General features: G+C 38.3%; 1 protein-coding gene across 1 annotated transcript in view; it reads left to right on the forward strand.

Annotated features, from left to right (window-relative positions):
- The window catches only part of Ssh2 (slingshot protein phosphatase 2), a 235,608-nt gene that overhangs the window by 98,750 nt on the left and 119,330 nt on the right, over positions 1-17,528 (forward strand). The window lies entirely within an intron of this gene.

Genomic DNA, 17,528 nt, shown 5'->3' on the forward strand with positions numbered 1-17,528 from the left:
TTTATCTTATGGCATTTATGTAGGTGTATCTTCTCTCTAAATCTTTTTGAATCTTGCTGAATTAGTTTGTCCTGGTTTTACAAGATGCTTCATTGATACTTTTTAAAAAAAAAAAAAAAAGGAACTGCTGGTTTGTGTAGTGACTCCACCTGTAAATCTCAATAGATAATGATAAACAGGATAATGAGTTTGAGGCCAGCCTGGGCTATGTAGCCAGACCCTGTCTCAAAAGCAAACAAACGGGACTGGAGAGATGGCTTAGCAGTTAAGAGTGCTTGTTGCTCTTCCTGAGGACACAAGTTCAATTTCTAGCACCCATAAGGCAGCTCACAACTACCTATAATTTCAGTTCTAGGCATCTAAAACCTTTTTCTGGTCTCTGTGGGCACTCATACACATGTGGCTCTCTCTCTCTCTCTCTCTCTCTCTCTCTCTCTCTCTCTCTCTCTCTCTCTCCCTCCCTCCCTCCCTCCCTCCCTCCCTCTCTCTCTCTCCCTCCCTCCCTCTCTCTCTCTCTCCCCTCACTACACACACACACACACACACACACACACACACACCAACAAATAAATCTTTTTTTTTTTTTTAAATCTAAGTAGGAGGATGAAAGATGACTCAGTGGTTAATATTATTGATTGCTTTTGCAGAGGACCCAGATTCAATTCCCAGAACCCATATGGTGGCTCACAACTGTCTGTAACTCCAGTCCCAGGGAATCCAACACCTCTTCTGGCCTCTGTGGGCACCAGCCACTCACATGGTGCACAGACACATGCAGACAAAACCCATGCACAATTAAAAAAATTTTAATTTAAAAATTTTTTTTAAAACTAGATAAAAACTATTTTTAAAATGAATAAATGGAACTGCTTTAAGAATCCAGTTACTTCCAGGTGCAGTGGTGCACACCTTTAATCCCAGCACTCAGGAGGCAGAGCCAGGCGGATCTCTGTGAGTTCGAGGCCAGCCTGGTCAACAGAGCGAAATCCAGGATAGGCACTAAAACTACACAGAGAAACCCTGTCTCAACAAACAAACATACAGACAAACAAACAAACAAAGAATCCAGTTACTAATTCAGAAAGATTTCAAATGGTTGATTGTTTTTCAATGATATGGAAGGCTAGTTTGGGCTCAGTTCTCACCAAGTCTCTTGGGGACTGGAGATGTAACTCAGTTGATGGAGTGCTTGCCTAGCATGCTCATAATTCTGGATTTGATTCCCTGAAACTGCATAAACCAGGCATTGGTGGTCTACACCTATAATTGAAGCTCTCAGGAAGTAGAGGTTCAAGGCATGCTTGGCTAAATAGCTAGTTTGAGGTTAGCCCATGCCACATAGGGAACCTCTGTCTGGAAAGTTCCAGCCATTACGTGTTTATATTCTCTAAAGCCAACCAAATGACAAGGCATTCTGAGTGATATATACAATGATATAATAAGCATGCTTATTATAAAGACCTACCAGCTAAAGGGAGTTTTATCCAGCCATAAAGAATAAAATTATGTTACTTTTAGAAAAAAATGCATGAACTGGAAATCTTCATGTTAAGCCAAACAAGCTAGATACATAAAGACTGTCTTGTGTTCTGCATTTGTGGAATCTAGATTTTAAAACTAAAATGTAGAAGTAGAAGGAAGAATGTTTGAGAAGAGGAAGGAAACAGACAGGAGGGTGGAGCAGGGACGAAAGGAAGGAATATGATCACAAAAAGTTATTTACATGTATGGACTATAATGAGGAAACCAATTGTCTTGTGCAATTAGTGTATGCTAAGATAAATGGAAATAAAAAATTTCAGGTATTTGTTACTGCTAATATACTATAACTTAAAATAAAAGTGTAGTTCCTTTTCTTTAATAACTGAGGTTATTGGCAACATTTTTCCTGTCGTGACTATCATATAAATTTTGGTTTAAAGCTTGATTTCTCACTTTCTTAGGGAAGATTTGGCAGTAAAATCTCATTTTGCATAAGGCTAAGAGATAGAAAGAAATTCAGTAGACATTTTACCAGAAGCATTGTAAACATTACTCTCATTAGAATTTTAAAAAGAATCCAAAGCATTCTTATATTTCCTCATAGATCCAATCTAAAAATCTAAAGATCTCTGGGTATAAACTTGAGATTACTCAAGCTTTACATATTGTCTTGGAATTCACTGGAGTAATTTTTCTTCCAAAAGAATTACATAATTATAAAATAGTAAAACTCTAATATTGTATTTACAACACTGAACTGTCAAGCCATGAAAAACCATAAAGACCTGTTTTAAAGTTACTAGTAATAATTTTTTAATATGACCACAAACCTCAGTTTACATGAAAAGGATAGTTTCACAAATAGGAAATGAAAGAAAAACCTGGTAGTCCCCATTTAAAAATAATTTGCCTTTCTAATTTCTTATCTTCAGTGTTGTTGCTAGTCTGTTTTTTAAGTTTAATAGTCTTCATCTGACTCAAAGCAAAGAAACTTTCTTCCTTACAGTTAAATGCTCTTGTAAAGGTTAAGTTTTGTGTCTTTGGCTACTGAAGATCACTCTGGTATTCTCTATCAATTACCATAAAATGAACCAGCCTTGAGTGCTTTCACTTAACATACCTCAACTCATCAGTCTGTAGACTCAAACGTGGTTTATAGCAGGAAACTAAATAGTAAATTCCTTAGCTAGTAGAATAAAAGCCAGTTCCAAACTTTATTTTAATTTTAATTTTTAAGATTTATTTTGGTTTATGTGTTTAAATGTTTTTTGCATGTATGTAGGTGTACCAAGTGTGTGTGACTGGTACCCCATGGAAGTCAGAAGTACCCTGTGGAGGTCAGAAGAAGGCAATGGATCCATTGAAACTGGAGTTACATGCGGTTGTAAACCACCATGTGGATGCTGGGAACTGAACCTTAGTCCTTTGCAAAAGCAACAAGTGCTCTTAACTACTGCTTCATCTTTCCTGCCCCAAATTATTTTTTAATGCATTAATAATCTATTTCAACCAAATGCATGTGTTAAGAAAGCCATGAGTAGCTGAGCAGTGGTGGCACACAGCTTTAAGAGGTAGGTGGTTATCTGTGAGTTTGAGGCCAGCCTGGTCTACAGAGTGAGCTCTGGGACAGTCAGGGATACACAAAGAAACCCTGTCTCAAAAAAACAATGAAGAAGAAAGAAAGCCATTAGTTAAATGAATTCTTTCAATGTGAGTACACAAAACTAGATGCCTATAAAAAACCATGGTCAGGCCAGGAATGTAGCTCAGTTGATATTTATTTGGTACAGTGCTTGCCTAGCATGCACAAAGTTTTGGGTTTGATTACCAGCACCATATAAACTGGGTATGGTGGCACACACCTGTATTCCCAGATGGGAACTCACCCTTTTCTTTTTGACTAGGTCTTACAGTGTAGATCTGATTGTCCTGGAACTCATATAGATTCACCTGTTCTGCCTCCCAGATACTGGGATTAAAGGCATGTGCTGCCATGTCTGGCTAGATATTTCTTTTTTTAATTATTAAAAAAAATTTTGAGATAGGGTCTCACTGTGTAGACTTAGCTGGCTTGGTGCTTAATTTGTTGACCAGGCTAGCCTTAAATTCGCAGAGATCTGCCTGCCTCTGCCCCCCAGAGTGCTATAAATTTATTTTGTAGATGTAGCTCAGTAATAGAGTACTTGCTTAAAATCCTAGGGGCCTGCAGGTTCCACCATCATCAATTCTACAGTCCAAAAATCTCATCCTAACATCACAGTTAGGAATGGAGAGATGGCTCTGTGATTAAGAGCACTTGCTGCTCTTCTAAGGACTGTAGTTTAGTTCCCAGCACCCACATCAGGTAGATGACAACTGCCAACAATTCCAGCTACAGGGAGATATAGTGCCATGTTCTGGATCCCAAGCACAACTGTACACATTCTCCCACACAGACACACACATACATAACACAATTTGAAATTAAAAGATTATCTAAATAACATCAAAATCTGATGTGAGTGAGAAAAAAGTATGATTCATTTTGAATTCAAACTTACTTCCATCAGTGATTTTCTAAAACAAGATTTATATACTTTGAAAATACAATGGTAGAAGCAGAGTATAGATAGACACATTTCTAAAAGAACAATCAGAAGGAAGTTAGGAGTAACAAGTCCCAGGAATAAACAGAACAGCAAGACAAATTCCATTAGATCTACCTATCTGTCTGTCTTTCTTTTTTCCATACAGGTCTTACTGTGTAGCCCTATCTGACCTAGAACTCATAGATCTACATGTCTCTGCCTCCTGAGTGCTGGGACTAAAGGCGTGTACCACCAGACCTTGCTAGGTCTTTCTCTTTTTTTTTTTTAATTAATTTTTTTGGTTTGTTTGGTTTTTGATACAAGGTCTCACTATGTAGCCCTGGCTGACCTGAAACTTGCTTTGTATACCAGGCTGGTCTTGAACTTACGTCTGCCTCCCAGAGTGTTTTGAATTTATTTTTTTAATTTCATATATGTGTACTGTATTTACATCATTTTCCCCCTTCCCTTTCTTCCCTCTCAGGAACCCTTCTCTCTCTCTCTCTCTCTCTCTCTCTCTCTCTCTCTCTCTCTCTCTCTCTCTCTCTCTCTGAAATTCATTCATGGCCTCTTTTTTTTATTATTGGTGTGTGTGTGTGTGTGTGTGTGTGTGTGTGTGTGTGTCCTGCTGGATCCATTTAGTGTTGCTTGTATGTATATGCTTTTAGGGCCAACCACTTAGTTTTGAATAACTAAACAGGTGCCTCCTCTCTGGGGAAGACTAATTTGCCCTCTCTCAGCAGTCATTAATTGCCCATAGCTCTTCATCTAGCGGTGAGGCCCAATGTGGTTTCCCCCAACTATGTTGTTGTGTCAACTGATACTGTCATTGTTCAAGTCTTCTTTAGGCAGCCATATTGTTGATATTTCATGGGTGCAGCTTTCCTGTCATATATAGAAGACACAATTTCACAGGCAACTCTAGTCCTCTGGCTCTTATAGTCTTTCCACCTCCTTCTGGGGTGGTCCCTGAGCCTTAGGTGTAGGGATTGTGCTGTAGATGTATCAACTGAGGCTGGGTACTCCATGGTCTTGATCTCTGTATTTTGACCAGTTGTAGCTTTCTGGAATTGTCTCTGTCTGCTTCAAAAAGAAGCTGCTGTGATGAGGGGTGAGAGCTGCACTTACCTGTGGACATAAGGACAGTTATTTAGGATGCAGTTAGGAATTGTATTGGTTTAAGAAAGTGGCAGTAGTAATTCTCCTCTAAGATCTAGAACCTCACTAGCCATGGGAGGTTGGCTGGCTGTTTCCAGTACCAAGCAAGATTTCCCTACTGTTGAGTGAGCCTTAAGTCCTATTAGACAGCTATGGTTACCACCAAAACACAAGTGCCACTGTTACATCCTTAGGGATATCTTAATGTGCTAATCATTGTTGTGGTTCATAGTATCATAGCTGGATAGGACTCCTGATTGCTTTCTTTTCTTGGCAGCTCACACAGCACCTTCCAGTACTATGAAAGCTAGTCCTCAGGGAGGAGGATTTTGTCTTACATCCAGCTTGATTCCTTTGAGTCATGTGTGTGGGACTTACCTTCAACTTCTATGAGGCAACCAAGAGCAGTAGCAATAGCCTGTAGTGTTATAGGGATCTCTTGAACTCCCCTAACCAGCAACTTGAAAGGAGGCTTCTCATGCCTAATATTAGGGATTTTGTTTGTCTGTGGCTCTTGCGGGGAGCATTACCACCCCAAGTTGCATAATTTCAGTCAAACTATATATTCCATTTTCTGTTGCATTTAATCCAGATGTAAGTATTTCTGCTTGCAAATAAATTCCCTCTCCATTTTGGCTTCTGTTCAAGTCCATAAATATATTAACCTTCAAATCAGTAATGTTTGTCACACCCCTGATAGTGTCTTCCAAACATATTATGTATGTGTGTGCGTGTGTGTGTGTGTGTGTGTGTGTGTGTGTGTGTGTGTGTGTATAGAGAGAGAGAGACAGAGAGAGAGGGAGAGGATAAGAATTCATGTCTCAGTGGTTAAGAGTTATACTGCTCTTCCAGAGGATCCAAGTTCAGTTCCCAGCACCTATGTCAGGAAGCTCACAACCACCTGTAACTCCAGCTCCAGTCCAGTGCCCTTTTCTGGACTCCATGGGCACCTGCACATAGCACATGCCAACACAGAGATATATATACATATTACACACAATTAAAAATATAACTTTTTAAGAAAAAGTTAATCTTTAAGTTAGTTCCTTTTTGCATTTTACTATAAGCAGTGAAGAAGACATAACCACACCTTCAATATTTTGCTTAGAAATCTGCTCCAGTTTTCACAACTTCAGGGATTGACCTAACTAAGGTGACGAAGAAATGAAGAAAGGACAGACACACATATAGAAAAGCTAGGAGAGATAAAGTGGGCTCTACCCTCTCTGATGGAGGGTAGCAACTGCAGCAGCAATCTGGAAACTCAGAATGTTTATTTCATGCATCTGAATCAAGAAGCCGGCTTTATTGTATACAGCTGAACAAGTAGGCAGGTTAGCTAATCTCAGTAGGAGGTCTCTGTTGGGGAGTAGTCTCATGGTGCAGTCATCCTGGAGGAGTGAACTGTGCTTGATAAATTCTGTTTACACTGTCAACATTCGCACTCAGACCACCAGCGGAAGGCTTTGCCATCCCTTTGAGCCTCACATGGGGAAGGCTTTGTCTTTATTGGAGTCGCTGAGGTCCTTGACATGGCTGTGCTCATGTCAACACTTCTCATTAACTCAGGACTTCGTCTGCTCCTTACACATCCATTCAGAGCTTCCTCCACTCCTCACAGAAATTAGCTAAATATCCAGTTTCACCCCTTACAAGTTCTACCTTCCATCAAACACTAGAGCATGGTTCTTTGCCATCTTTTCTTTACTGTTACTAATGGTCCTTAGTCTATGTAGGGCCTTATCAGAAGAGTCTTTTCCATCCACACATTGGGTAATTTTCTGTTCAGAATTTGTGTGTAGTCTCTAAAGTGGAAATATCCTTTTTTTATGCCTTCCCTTCCCACTACTCTTGCTAACTTCTAATGACTATTATTCTACTCTTTATTTCTATGAGGTCAACTCTTTTAGCTTCCATATATGTAAGAAAATACAGTATTTGTCTTTTGGTGCCTGCCTTATTCTCTTAACATAATATTTCCAATTCCATAATGTTTATGAACAGAGAAAGAAATTCTGACATGCCTCAATGTGAATAAACCTTGAAGACATTATACTGAGTGTAATAGTCACCAAGAGGTAAATTCTATGTTATTCCACTCACTTAAAGTTCTTAGAGTAATCAAATTAATAAAGTCAGAAAGGAGAATAATGTTTATTAGAAGTTGGAGGTGGGGGATACACTGAGAAGTTATTATTGAATGTGAAATACAGTTAGTTTTGGAAAGTGAAAAGAATTCTGAAATGGATGATGGGAAGGGAAGAGCTGCATGGATACAGTGGGAATATATTGAGTGCCAATGAATGTATACTTCAAAAGAGTTAAGATGGTAAACTTTGTCATAAATTTTTTATGATAATTAAGAAACAATGTATTCATGCCACACTATCTCATTTTGTGATATTTAAATTCTGACAAGATTTTATCTTTCTCACAGGATAGATATAAATATATAATGTTACCACAGAAAATTAGTTTGTATATTATCAACTTTTTGGTGAAAGTAGATAAAATTGAAAGCCAATATTATTTTGCACATTTATAAACTCTGGAGAATATCAGGAAAATAACTATAAAACTAAACCATATACAATGATAACTTTCAGCCATTTGATCTATAGTTGTTTCATGTGTTTCAACCTAATAAAATTATAAAATTAATAAAAATTTTTAAAAAATTAATGTTATTGAAATAATCCTTTACAAGCTTGAGACACTGGTTTTTTTTAAGATTTATTTTATTTTTATCTTATTTATTTATTTTATGTGTATGGATGTTTTGTCTGTATGTATATCTGTGTACCACCATATGAGAATGCCCTTGAATGTACTGGAACTGGAGTTATCAATGGTTGTGAGCCAACATGTGGGTTCTGAAAATCAAACTCTGGTCCTCGGGAAGAGCAGCCATGCTCTTAACCACTAAGTTATCTCTCTAACCCCAAACCCCTTTTTGAGACAGGGTCTCTCTATGTAGTCCTGGCTATCCAAGAGTTCAATATGTAGAACAGGATAGCCTTGAACTCTCAGAGATCATCCTGCCTCTACCTCCAGAGTACTGGGGTTAGAGGCATGAACTACCATGCTAGTCTTGAAATGCATTTTTTTTGAGACAGGGTTTCTATGTGTTGCCCTGGCTGTCCTGGAACTTGCTCTGTAGACCAGGCCAGCCTCAAACTCAGAAATCCACCTGCCTCTGCTTCCCCAGTGCTGGGATTAGAGGTATGCGCCTTTAAAAAAAAAAAAAAAGTTAAAAACAATAAAGGAAATAAACTGTTTAATTCAGGAAATAAACATTTTAATGATAGTAAGATTCTTCCATTTCTCTGTATAGTGGCTACAAGCTAAGAATTGTATGACTGGACAATCTTAAACTGTCTTGGAGTCACTACTGTACATTAATACCATTTTTAAAAACTGGAGAAATTGTCCTTTAAAAAAAGACAAATGAAGCTATGTGTAGTTCATACCTTTAACCCTAGCATTCATGAGGCAGAGGAAAGGCAAGTGAATTTCTATGAGTTTGAGACCTGGGCCAGCCATGACTACATAGCAAGACCTTGCCAAAAAAAAAAAAAAAAAAAAAAAAAAAAAAAAAAAAAAAAAAAAAAAAAAAAAAAAAAAGGAAAGAAGAAAGAAAGGAAGGAAGGAAGGGAAGAAAAGAAAGAATACTTACATCATTCAGAACAATTATTAAGCTTTTCCCTCTTAACACTTTGGATTTTGTTTTGTTTTGTTTGTTTTTATGATAGCGTTTCATGTAGACCATCCTGGTTTCAAACTTGCTAGGTAGCAGAAGATGACCTTGTACTACTGGTCCTCTGCCTCCACCTCCCAGATCCTGAGATTATTGTCATGCTCTATTGTGCCTTGAATATACAGTGCTGGGGCTAGAAATTGGGGTTTCATGCATGCTAGGCAATCACTCTCCCAACTGAGCTACTTGCTCAGTTCCCATCTCAACTCAGTGCACAAAATGTTACAAAATAAGGTCACAGGGGAGTCCAGCAATGTTATAAAGTATGAAGGGATGAAAAAAAAAAACTATTCAGGAATCTGTTGCAGTAATTTAAGCAAATGGCTAATCCTCATCTGAGAGCAGCATGAGGACAGGAACTGTTTTACAGCAATTAGCAGTTGGCACTTAGGAAATGATTACTGAATGAATAAGAATGTTGACATCTTTTCTATGAGTAATATACTTGAGAAAGAGAATTTTTGTGAGAAGATACACCAAGACGTTCACTTTTGGGTTGTAAAACAGAGGGAAACATTTAAGTAGACAGAGCTTGATGATAGCTAGAGCTTATAGGGCCTGTGGATGTAGCTAGTGGTAGAGTACTTGCCCAATAAATGCAAGGTATTGAATCCAGTCAGACACTCCTCTGGAATGTCCTTGTATACAACACAGTTTCACAATGATGCTGTGTTAGTAATTTATTCAATTTGTGGCCAGTCTTTTCTTAAGACCTCTGATCTATACCTCATCATGCTTTCCTTATCTTGTATTTTCTCTTTACTTTTGAAATGCAACTTCACTTCATACCAGCCCATTTGGAGACATGACTTTTCTATGGATTTAAATATCATGACAATAAATGCACACACTGCCCATCTTTCATTTATAGAGACTACAGATGCATTTTCATCTGGATATGGTTCCAGTTAAAGATATATTAACCTAAAGAATGAGTATTATATTTAAATTTTAAAAGAGAGAAAAATAAGTGTAAGAAGAGTTTTCTTGTACCATGGCTGCTCCCAAATAATTCTCAGAGTGTTAATATTAGTTATAAATTCTCAGCCAATATCTTGGGCTTGTTACTAGCTAACTCTTACATTTAATTTAACCCATATTTCTTATCTACATTTTGCCACATGACTTGGTACCTTTTCTCAGTACAGCATGCCCATCTTATTTCTCCCTGATGGCAACTCCCCACTCTGCCCTTCTTTCCCCCAGCACTCTCAATTTGCCTCTCCTGCCTAAATTTATCCTGTTCAGCTATTGGTCAGTCAACTTGTTTCTTAAACCAACCATAGCAACATATATTCACACAGTATATTCCACAAAAAAAAATAGGACAAAGGAAAACCCATTGTAAATATGAGCTGGCAGTTTAATCCTAATCTTTGAATTTTTTTTAAATTTTGAAATAATTTAATTAAGAAAAAGGTTACAAATATAGTACAAGGAACTTCTTCCTCATCACTTGAGATGCCTTGTCCACCTCTCTTTTCTGTATTAGGAAACAGAGTGATGATGTTAACTTTTCATAGATAAGCCAAATATTTATTGTGCTTCTAACAGGAGAGATGATGGATAGATTGGTAGGGATGGATGGGTGGATAGACAGATAGATCTCCTATTAGAAGTAAAACAATCAGGCTGCAGTCCAGCTAATCCAACAGTGGCTAGCTGTGATGGAAAGTCTAAGAATCCAGCAGTTGCTCAGTCCCACAAGGCTGGGTGTCCCAGCTGGTCTTCTGAATATGCTGGAATCTTGAAGAAGTAGACTCTGATGCCAGTGAAGGAATGGATGTGCTAGCAAGGGGAGGGCAAGCAGACAAAGAAGGAAACCTTCCTTCTTCCATTGTCCTCATATAGGCTTCCAGCAGAAGGTATAGCCCATATTAAAGGTGTGTCTTCCAGCCTCAAGATCAGGATCAAAGGCATATGTCTTCACATCTCAAGATCTGGATCAAAAGTATGAGTCTTCCTACCTTAGAGGTCTGGACTATAAGAGGATTCACCTACTTCAAACCAAGCAAAAAAGTCTCCCACAGGTGTGCCCTCCATTTCTGGATTGTAGTTCATTCCAGATATAGTCAAGTTGACAACCAAGAATAGCAAAATAACCAAAAGCAAGTTGGAGAAGAAATGATTTATTTGGTTTACACTTCTATATTCCTAGTCCATCACTGAAGGAAGTCAGGACAGAAGCTCAAACAGGGTGAAAACCTGAGAACAGGAGCTGATGCAGAGGCCGTGGATGGGTGTCACTTACTGGCTTGCTCCCCATGGCTTGCTCAGCCTGCTTTCTTATAGAACCCTCCCACATCAATCACTAATTAAGAAAAATGCTATATAGTCTTGCCTACAGCCCAATCTTATGGAGGCATTTTCTCAGTTGGAGTTCCCTCCTCTCAGATGACTAGCCTGTGTCAAGTTGACATAAAATTAGCCAGCACACTATCTAATTAGATAAGATTCCAAACCTACAAGTGTTGGGTTTTTTATGCATACAAAGAAGTCATCACAGAAAGTCTGCATGGCCAGTAGTGTAAACAAAAGACCAATGAAAAGACTAGATTATAGTTCTATCTAACATCAGCCAGGTAAGTTACATGGTCTTCATTTGTTCCTCTGAAACTATTAAGCTAAATAAACCTTTCCTTCTATAAGTTGGTCATGGGTTTTATCACAGAAACAGAAGAGTAACTAATACACCCACAATAATCCATTATCAATATGAAACCTCAATGGCGAAGGAGCTGCAGAAAAATCAGGTGCCTTTATATAGTCTGGAAAAAACAGAGTAAAGTGTGTGTGTGTGTGTGTGTGTGTGTGTGTGTGTGTGTGTGTGTACACATGCATGCATGAATGCACATCAGATCTCCTGCAACTGGAGTTACAGGGAGTTGTAGGCTGGGAACCAAACTTAGGTCTTCTGTAAGAGCAGTACATGTTCTTAACTGCTGAGCTAGTTTTGCTCTAGCCCTTAAGGTTCCTTTAAGCAGGGATTGTATTTTACAAAGAAAGCTTAATTTCTAGCACAAATATAAAATACCTGTATGTTTTTGCTTCTTTTTTTTGTTTGTTTTTTTTTTTTCAAGACAGGGTTTCTCTGTGTAGCTTTGCGCCTTTCCTGGGACTCACTTGGTAGTCCAGGCTGGCCTCGAACTCACAGAGATCTGCCTGGCTCTGCCTCTCGAGTGCTGGGATTAAAGGCGTGCGCCACCACCGCCCGGCCGCTTCTTTTTTTTTTAAGAGATGAAGTGTCTTCTTAAAAGAATTAATTTTTGCCAGGTGCACTTCTTTGATCCCAGCACTCAGGAGGCAGAGACAGGTCGAACTCTGAGTTTGAGACCAGCCCGGCTTACATACCATGTCCCAGGCAAGCCAGGGCTAAATAGTAAAACCCTGTTTCAAAAAACAAAAGCCAAACAGTGGTGGCACGTACATGCCTTTAATCCCAGCACTCAGGAGGCAGAGGCAGGAGGATCTCAGTGAATTCAAGCCCAGTCTGGTCTATAGAGCAAGTTCCAGGACAGCCAAGGATATACAGAGAAACCCTGTCTCAAAAAACCAAAGAGAGAGAATATTGTGTTGAGAAAAAATGGCTCAGCAATTAAGAGCACTTGCTGCTCTCCCAGTGGACCAGAGTTTGGTTCCCATTACCCACAACAGGAGGCTCACAACTTTCCATAACTCTAGAGAATTCAATGCCTCTAGCTTCTGCAAGTACCTGCATTTATGTGCACATACCCACATGCAGGCACACAGCTATACATAATTTAAAATAATAAAAATAAATCTTATAAAAATTGTGTTGAGGCAATAATAGCTCTCATTTCCCAAGGTGAAATTACTATTTTTAACCCAACACAATCTCTTTCTTTGAAAGTATTCTTTCTGTTTGTTTGTTTTATTTTGGAGGTTTTTCTTTTTTTTTTTTTTATTTTTGGAGACAAGGTCTTTCTGTGTAGCTCTGAGTGGCCTGAAATTTGGCTTGTAAACAGGCTGACCTTAAATTCCCAATGATCTTCTTGATTCTGTTTCCTAAATGCTGGGATTACAAGCATATGCCACCATAACTTGCAGCAACTTTTTGAAAGCCTGGGTGCTGTAACAGCATTCAACCTTGGTTTTCTCTAAATGTGTTACTTTATCTATGAAAATTCCAATTGCAAAATGTAATTACTACTCAATTAGATTGCTTAAGGGTAAAGTATTTTATAAACAAATAATAAATAATGTAATTCCAGGTGATGTAATACCTTTAAGATGAAACTAAAACAGAAATGCTCCTTTGGTTTCTTAAGGTATAGATAGTAAACAAATGTGAAAATGTTTAAAAATAGTTGAATAGTGTTACACAAATGATTTATTTATAATTCCTATCTCACTGTTTTATCATCCCTTATTAATTCTTCTAAGTTATTGCAGTTGAGTACTGTGGTACAAGCCGACAATAAGAACATGGCCAAAGTCAGTTGCCTGTAATCCCAGCACTCAGAAGACAGAGGCAGGCAGATCTCTGTGAGTGGGGGCCAGCCTGGTCTACAGAGTGAGGTAGTTTGACAGCTCCACAGGGAAACCCTATCAAAAGAAAAAGAAAAAAGAACAAGGCCCAAGGCATTCGTTATTGATAAAAAACAAACAAACAAACTCACTTTGTACTACACAAGCAATAAATGAAGCACTTATTAGGGATGCTCATGAACCATAAACGATTTTCCAGTGTTAGGTTTTATCATTATCATGAATTTTCAAAAAAAAAAAAAAGGCTAGTAAAATAGAAGATGGAATAACTGCTTTCCAAGAAATAACTGTGAAGATAAATCTTGAAGGAACTAGGCTTTTCTCTTTTCTCTTTTTGTTTATTAAATAACATAAGGCAAGAGCTCAAACAGCAATTAAACTATCAAACCTAATTATTGTTTTCCAGTAGCATACTAGTTCCTTAAATATCTGAAACCAGCTAATACCCTTTCTCACTAAGACTTTTAGACAAAATAGGAAATAGAAGTGGTTTTTCCCCTAGTATTTTTGTTTGCTTTGAGAGAGAGCCCCACTCTGCAGCACAGGGTAGCTTGAACTCATGGTTATCTTCCTGCCTCGGCCTCCCTAGCAGTGGGATTGTAGATGTCTAGTCCTTATTTCCAGTTCACTTATCTAGCATATTGTTTGAAATTTTTAAAACATGCAAATAAATTAAATTAATTATACAGCAAACACCCAAATACAACCTCAAGTTTCTACAATTGACATTTTGCTATATTGAGTTGTTTACATATCTACCTACGTATCCATCCGTGAACTACAAGGGGTTTTGGTTTTTTAATATATTTATTTCTTTATTGTGTAATTGTAGCCTGTTGGGACGGTGTGAGAGTGCCACAGCATGCTGTGGACATCAGAGAACAACTTGCAATAGTCAGTTTTCTCCTTCAAACGTGGAAGTCCTGGGAAATAAACTCAGATCACAAGGTGGACAACAATCACTTTTACCCAATGAGCCATCTTGTTGGCCCCTTCTGGATTACAAGTTTTTAAGCAAGAAAGATGCTTTAGTTTGTATTTCTATACGTATTTTATATGTCAACCTAAAGAAAACTAAAAAAATTATTTAGGCCGGGCAGTGGTGGCACATGCCTTTAATCCCAGCACTCGGGAGGCAGAGCCAGGTGGATCTCTGTGAGTTCAAGGCCAGCCTGGTCTACAGAGCGAGATCCAGGACAGGCACCAGAGCTGCACATAGAAACCCTGTCTCGAAAGACACAAAAAAAAAAAAAAAAAAAAAAAAACTTATTTAGATACTTTATAAGCAATAATTTCCTTAAAGAGTTTTACATTAAAGATTACCATATACATAATATAAAAGAAAAGAAAGATAAGCACCAAATTCAGTAGTATAATTACTTACAAAGAAAAGGGTCAATGAGTTCAGAAAAGTTTATCAGAGCCTTTGACTATTTCATTGCAAAATCTAAAGAGTAAAGTGTTAAAAACATATCTCTTGAGTATCTGGCTAGTATACAAACAGATATGTGTATGAAATATTTCACAGTTAAAAGTGAATGGAAAGATTTGATACTTAGTCTTCCTCCCCCTTGTAAATTATATTGTACTTCACTTAAGGTCCATGGGCCAGTTGGCCTTCCAGCTGAGGTGGATGAATAGAATCTGACAAAAGGTATCTTTTCTCAATTAGTTGATATAAAAATGACCAATTTCTAGCAAGGATTAAGGAACATAAACCATTTACTCCTTGGCTTTGCCTAACTTAAGAGTACTATGATGACAAGCGTTGTGGTTAAGTTCTTTGAACATAGGAGACATGACCGTTAAAAAGTGCATAATTGTGTAAGTGTGTGATTTTTGCATGTCCACCTGATTTCAGAGTAGAAGACATAGAAAGTGAAATGCCCTCAGGGAAGCTGATATGCGACAGCTCAGAGATAAAGATGCTGCTCTGCCAGGAGTGGAAACCCGACCATCCTAAACAAACTGCATAGCACCACACTGCTGGTGAAAGGCGGAATCTGTCCTGCTGCAATTTGAACTTTCGGCTCCTGAAAGTCTAGGGCAGGCTTGAAAATAGAAATAAAACCCTTGCCTACTGGGGTGTATTCCAGGCCTTTTCCAGAATTATCTGTATAAAAAGTCATCAACTTAAAGAGCAAAAGGGTAAGGAATGAGGCAGTGAAAGGTGAAAAGGGATTTTAGGTGCTATGTATTGTGAAAATTAAACTCCCAAGGACAAGGACCTCAGTAATTAATGTATGGGTTCCTTGGGAAATGTTTGTAGAGCCTAGTGTGTAACTGTTAAAAAAAAAAAAAAAAAGACAGCTTCAAGAAAGATACAGTGGGCTGTGGTATAAAGGATCAGTCATCCAACCAGAATGTGCACTGGGCTATTCTGTATTCAGTCCTTGACTGGTCATGTTTGATTTGCTTCTGTAGGGAGGTAAGATATATAAACAACAATTAGAAGATTCATATCCATTTCATACCTTATTACATGTGACTGCAGTTTATATTATGTGGAATATAATGAATAAGACCTTGAGCAACATAAGGAAGTTTTTATTTGCCTTTTTTTTTTTTTTTTTTTGAGACAAGTCTTGCTATGTAGCTTTGGCTGGTCTAGAACTCAATATATACACCAGGCTGACCTCTAATTAAAAAAGGTCTGCCTGCCTATGCCTCCTCCTAGTGCTAGTATTAAAGGCATGCACCACCACATCTGGCCTAAATTTTTTAAAATTATTTATATATATAATGTATGGGTATTTTGCCTACATATATGTCTGTGCACCACATGCATGTCTGGTGCCCGAGGAGGCCAGAAGAGGGCATTGGGTTTCCTGGAACTGGAGTTATGGACAGTTGTGATCTACAATACAACAGCTGGGAACTGAACCTGGGTCCTCTGCAAGAGGACCTCTTAACCTCTTAACTACTAATGTATCTCTCTAGCCCCTCATGTTTTGCTTTTTGAGACAATCTAGCTGTATAAACCCAAGCTGGCATCAAACTCACAACCCTCCTACTCAGATGCCAGAGTGCTGAGATAACGGGTGTGAACTGCCATGCCCATCTTGAATAACACAGTTTTAAATTCTAAAGGAGTGATAAACATCTAATGCCACCCAATAAACCTCAGATTGATCACTGGACCTAACTTGAAGACTTACTTTCATACCCTAGCTCGGATATCTACTATATAAGTTTGGGTCCTTACCTTCTAGGCCTCAAGTTTCTTCATCTCTAAAGTAAAGCTGATGATAATTAGCTCTCCTTACCTAATACAAATCCAGTGATTAAAAACCTTTATGCTAGGCACTTTGCATTCTTGCATATAAATCATGCTAGTACATTCCTATTAAGCCCAGCACTTAGGAGGTGGAGGCAGGAACATCAGAAGTTCAAGGTCATTTTCAGCTACATAGAAAGTTTGAAGCCAACCTGGAGTATATGAAACACTGTTTCAAAACAACAAAAAGAATCCAGTGAGGGTTTGTAACTATTGGAGGAACTGAGAGATGAAATAGGCCTCAAAAATGTATTATAATGGATAACTTGAAGGTCTAGATGAAAGTGGTCTTAGATAGAAAACAGTTTGAACACTGAAAATGATAACGCTTGAAGACAGGAAAGAACAGAAAACAACAAATTAGCTGGGTATGGTGGCACAGGCCTATAATCCTACTGCTCAGGAGGTTGAGACAGGAAGATGCTGAGTTAGAGTCTAATCCATACAAAGACCTGTCTTTAAAAACAAACAAACAAATCCAGACCAGCAAAATGGCTCAGCAGGTAAGGGGACTTTTTGCCAATACTGACAATCTAAGTTCAGATCCTAGGATCCACATGGTGAAAGGAAAGAACCTTCTCCCATGTGTTGTCCTCTGACCTCCATGCACACACCATGGCACCATCTCCCCCTTCTTCCCCACGCCAAAAAAATAGATAGATAGATAGATAGATAGATAGATAGATAGATAGATAGATAGATAAATTTTTTTTAAGGAAAAGCAAGTGATGGGGAGAGAAACAAGTTCTGAAGCTAGGATGACCAGCTGAGTTTGAAA

Source organism: Peromyscus eremicus, chromosome 8a (assembly GCF_949786415.1).
Source record: "Peromyscus eremicus chromosome 8a, PerEre_H2_v1, whole genome shotgun sequence".
NCBI classification, from domain to species: domain Eukaryota; kingdom Metazoa; phylum Chordata; class Mammalia; order Rodentia; family Cricetidae; genus Peromyscus; species Peromyscus eremicus.